At 36.9% G+C, this 5,730-nt stretch overlaps 1 long non-coding RNA gene across 1 annotated transcript; it reads right to left on the bottom strand.

Moving 5' to 3' along the window:
* Positions 1 to 1,401: 1,401 nt before the first annotated feature.
* On the bottom strand, positions 1,402 to 4,823 carry LOC135197681 (uncharacterized). The gene is made up of 3 exons (XR_010310643.1): positions 4,696 to 4,823; positions 1,685 to 1,845; positions 1,402 to 1,495 (listed from the first exon to the last, which is right to left on the bottom strand). It is a non-coding gene; the product is annotated as an uncharacterized LOC135197681 (long non-coding RNA).
* Between the last annotated feature and the right edge of the window lie 907 nt (positions 4,824 to 5,730).

Genomic DNA, 5,730 nt, shown 5'->3' with positions numbered 1-5,730 from the left:
GTACATTACTCCTGGGTATGATGATCTGTGTTTGATTGTAGACCCTCGAGCAGTGTCTTGTTTTTCCAGCGCTCATGATTTAAGAGGACGTGATCGTCTCGGGTCATGCATGTGTAGACTGAGGGTTTATGCACAAAGATTGCGGTTATGATACCGCTGGGTATAATAGCAAGCTGTATTCACATTAGCATGCATGATAGCAGACATAAGCATTCATCAGTATCATCTTCTAGTTCAGTTATTGGCCAGTTATGGCAGCTTATGGGAATGTGGACCACTTTTTCAAGAAGTTAAGAGTCAACTTCAGCTCATGATTCAATGATAGGTACCACCAGGACCAATCATTTATGCCCTTATTCAAGAGTGCTCACCATGGCATGTTAGTGTGTCCTCTCCTTTGCGAGAATATCCATCATGTTCCTTAAGGAATCTGATAGGACTGCAATGGCTTTTGTCTTCTGAACATCATCTGGATGAGTTGGGACAATGCTTTTGAGAAGTCATTGAGCTCATTTCTGGGAGCACTGACCTTGGGGAGGAAAATTTGCTGTTGCTGCTGAACCCAGTCTCATCAGTAAAGCACTTTCTTAGTTGCAGTCTGGAGAAGAAACCATTTTCTCAACTTGCACATAGTGCTGTTAACAAACCATGCCCGCTCCTCCTCCCATTGCACTCCAGAGGAACTTTTAAGCGATAGAACACAGATGTTACGATGTACTCCTCAATAGGTGGAATCGGTACAAAGTTTCAACGACTGACTCCAGCTTGAACTGAGGAATACAAGGAATACTCCTACTGGAAAGCTCAGGTTTGTATACCATGGAAAAAGACAAATCACTTTCAAAATTTGTGATATTGTTAAAAGTTAATAATGTTCACACACATCATTGTTGTATAACACAAATCAACATACTACTACTTAATTACCTTACCCATTAAATTTGTGCTACAGTGCATTGTTGGTAAACTCTAAAGTGGCTAATATATTATTGGTTACACAGTGCTTGTAAATCACCATGATTTTGGTTTCCAGGAACTTGTTTGATTGTGTAATGCGTCACTACTGCAATTTAACTCTTGCTGGTTGTCCAAAGGTAAACAAAACCAATTTATGGGTTCTGTATACTATTTTTATGTTGTTTTGTCATATAATATATTTTGAATAAATGTATTTGTTATATATGTCTTGTACAAATAAACTGTAAACCTTTATTATTATTTTCACCTCTTTAAATGTTTATTCAGATTTTTAAAAATGTGTCCAGATTACACAATTTTCACACCAAGCTGCCTTTCTGTAATACCTCACAGAATATCCGAGCATTAAAAAAAGCCATACCGAATTGCAATAATTATCTTAGAATGTAGAAAATAGGCACATAGTTTTAAATATTTACTTTAAGGGATATGAAGTTTGTACAATTTATACATGAGAACCTTCCTCAGACTGACGTAATCAACTTTAAAAAGTCCATCCTAAAATGTGAGTGATGACCTGAAAATATAGAATAACACAAAGGTTAACAATCCTATATGCTTTAAGTGTTCTGCTGCACAATAATTTGTTTTTATTTTATGAGAACATCATACAAAAAATTACAACTCACTTCTATATAACCAAAGTTAATATTCTTGATTATGAAATTGATGTGGCCTACGCACATCATAATCTTGCAGAACTTACCTAAATACAAACGAGACAAAACAAGCAGCCATTTTTATTCTTCTTCTTCTTCTGCAAACTTCCCACCATAGAAAGGAATAAACTGATTTATTAATTTCCAGTCGAGGAAGTACAAACCTGCTGCTCCAGCCCCTGCTCCAAATACGCATGCTGACGGTACCCTTCAAAAATAGAAAAAAAAACTGTCAAAAATAGATAGAAAAAAACTGTAATAAGAGAAAGCTTACGTGAAGCTATGATATATTTAATTCAGCATAAGAATGGAGAAAATAGTGAAAATTTCAAGGAACTGAAATAATTACAAATACATATACACAAACCACATTTAAAATCTTGAATAGCAGTCCTTGGCTGCTAGATGGAATTTGAATATACTGTATAAGATTTAGGTCAAAGGACTGGGACCTTTTGATGTCATTCAGCACTGAAAATAATGTTGAAACAATTGTTAGGAGAGGATGGAAAGTAATATGGAAGATAATATGAACAGAGGTACAGTTGAAGAAATGGGGCTACTTTGGCTTCTTATCCACGTTACCTACTCCGAGGCGCTAGTACTAATCACCATGTGGTAAATGTACATGGTGATAAATGTAAATGGCAGCACAGGCGGCACAAAGATAACGTTTATAATATAATTTGTCGACCACACAAGTTAAGTATCGACCACACAAGTTAAGTATATCTTAGTTTTACCAGACCACCGAGCTGATTAAACAGCTCTCCTAGGGCTGGCCCGAAGGATTAGACATTTTTTACGTAGCTAGAACCAATTGGGTACCTAGCAACGGGACCTACAGCTTATTGTGGGATCTGAACCACATTATATTGAGAAATGAATTTCTATCACCAGAAATGAATTCCTCTGGTTCCACGTTGGCCGAGCCGAGAATCGAACTTCGGACCACTGGATTGGTAGCCAAGCGCGAAATCTACTCGGCCAACAAGGGACTATGTCGATCACACAATATAGAAATGGGTGCACATACAGTATATAACAGTACCAAGAATCTTCCACCATGTTTAGCACTAGCACCCCAGACTAGGTTGATGCGTAGATACCTTTTCATTTGCTTTTTAACCGGATTCAGCTAGGCGCTAGAAATTATCCTATTGTTAAGACCTCAGGTTTGTAGCTATGAAAAATACAAATTGTCTTAGAAAATGTGTCATTTCAAGCCTTTCCTAGCCCCCACAAAGTATAACTAAACAATGAACAATACACACCTAGACTACGAGGTTTATTGGTAGCACTGGGTGATAACTCCGCGTCGGGTATTTCTTTGGAAATTACAATTTCCGATACTATCTGGTTGCTTATTAAGCAATCCCTAGTGGTTTTTGTATTCACAGGAACGTTCCTTGCGGAGTTATTGCCTAGAATTACTGGCTTATTTTATAACCTTAAAGCACGACATGACCCATAGCAAGCCAAAGGGAAAATGAGCAGGATGTAGGAAGGAAAAAATGAGAGGGCATGTGGCACAATACCTCTTAAGTCCTTCAGACCTTTTGTTGTTCACTTTTCAAGTTCAAATCCGATAAAACTGTACCAGCATCTATGGGTATAAATGTTTTGTGGATTTAGCATGTGAAATGGGCAGTCCGTTTACTCAAGTGACTCTGTAAACATTTAGATGGCGTCAAACATCTGCATTAAGGTGTTTTTAAGCAAAAATTTCGAGAGCATCATGGTGGCAGGTTAGCACTGCGCATGGCTAGATCTTCATTAAACCACTGTTTAATCAGAAATTATGCCTTTACTCTCACTTCGAGACAAGAGCAGAGGTCTTAGTGTGTTGTCTGGATGGGCCACAACTCTTAATTGATGCTTGTGACTGGATTCAAGTACTTTTTTGGAAAGGTGGCCACATTCCAGAAGAGGTGGCCACTATGTTATCGCTCAGTTATTTACCCTAGTGTCAAGCATGTTTGCTCTTTGCATCCCTGCTTCACACTGAATTATAGGTACTATTCATTCCATTTTACTGACCTTTATCTTAATATCATTCCAAATGGTTAATACTAGTAATAGGTATAGGGGCTATACCTATAGAAACCTAAGATCACACTTGGCCAGTGGCCTTGGGGGCCTGATACTAGCTAGGGTAAAAAACCGCATGGTACAGGGGTGGACCATGTACGATCAATGTGTACAACCCCAAAAAAAGTACATTATAACGCGTCCTGACATCGGAGATGGGCATCAGACGCGACTTCTTGTTGGTGAGAAATGAAGCTAAAGACCTCTACTCCGGTGTCAGGACGCGTTATAATGTACTTTTCTTGGGGTTGTACACGTTGATCGTACATGGTCCACCCCTGTACCATGCGGTTTTATACCCTATTAATTCCATTTTACTGACCTTTATCTTACCTAATATCATTCCAATGTGGTTAATACTAATAGGTATAGGGGCTATACCTATAGAAACCTAAGATCACACTTGGCCAGTGGCCTTGGGGGGCTGATAGGCTACTAACCTACTACCTAGTAGGTACCTAGGCTACCTAGGTAGTGGACGAAGCACTTTTCGTTTTGTTTTAAGAAATAGTGATAAAATTTGATGTTACAATTGGTATGTATCTATATTTCAGTTAAACATAAAAAGGAGTTGCTACTAGCTACCTACTACCAGACCTAGGTAATAGGTAGTAGGTAACTAGGTATTTGCGTTTTGACAATTGCATTTGGGTAAATTAGGCTAACTTCGCCATTGGAATTACCTAGTACTATTGATAGGTAGGTATGCTACCAGTTTAATATAAATTTCATACCTATATAAATAAAATCCCTTTCAAAATAAGCTCGTTCCAATTGAGCTGGAATCTGCGTTTGTAGATTTATGTTGCAATCTTAGGTAAGCAATTAACTAGATCAGCTGATCTCCGGTCTTGCCCTCCATAGCAATGACGAAATCTCTCTCGAGGGCCAAAATTTTTTCTCTCTCTGGCGATAAAATCTACATTTTTATACGTCACAAAAATTCTAAATATTTATTCAAACTCACCAAGCCTGCACCATCTGTAAATGTTTTGGGCCGACTGGAAGTTTGGCCATGACGGAGCTGACGAGCTTTCCGACGAGAGACATTTTGTTGTTACCTTGAACGTACCCTGGGCTATCACTGAAGCACCTAGAATAAAGTCTGAGGAAATTAGGTTATGGTATTTGGTAAATAGCTACCACTTAAAATCCAATATTATGAGATTTATAAACAAATTAAAAATGAATAAAATCAATTTTATTTTTTAAAATATTATATTTATGCCAAAATATCATCTTTGGTTACCTTATCCTATTGGCTCTAGGTACATACATTTTTACACTCGGTAAATATTTACCTCAAGAGACTGCAATATTGTAAGATTGAAAGATGAAAATAAAACTAATAGGAAATTGTTGCTACTTTTCAAATGCCAATTTTTTTTATATTATTATATATTTCGAATATCTCTTTTCTACGACTACTCATTTATGTTATTTGATAAATACTTACCTCGATGAGAATGCAATACTAAGAAATAGAAAGCATAGAATGAAATGCATAAGAATGTTATTGTGAGGAATTCCTCTCACAACGATTTTATTTTCTAATATTTTGAGTATTCACTTGTTTCCATGCTATTTGTCTTTTATTATAGTTATTAGTGTCTGTCTCATAAGAAATTATTGATTGATTTTCACTGCGTATTGCCGTCTGTCAGGTAATCGACAGACAGGAACTATGTTACTGTATTTGTTTTTCATGTGAAAACCAAATGCATTCGCATGCCATATATTTTGCAAAGATATGTACGTCTACATTGCATGACATAATAAGGGTGAAAGAACCACATCTATTCGAGAATGACACTCTTAACATTATTTTATCTGATTTTGCTATGTCTAGTACGTAGTATCTGTGGTGCGGTTAGCACCGAAAAGATGGTTTTACACAAAGACGTAGTCTTCTGACATATAAACGTCAGTAGACGTTTTAGTAACGAAGTATAATTACTGTTTTAGTTATGATAATTCATTTGTCTTTATGTATGTGAAATTG

This window comes from Macrobrachium nipponense, chromosome 21 (assembly GCF_015104395.2).
Source record: "Macrobrachium nipponense isolate FS-2020 chromosome 21, ASM1510439v2, whole genome shotgun sequence".
NCBI lineage: Eukaryota > Metazoa > Arthropoda > Malacostraca > Decapoda > Palaemonidae > Macrobrachium > Macrobrachium nipponense.
Note: the sequence above shows the minus strand (reverse complement) of the source record. Positions and strands in the feature narration are given on the sequence as shown.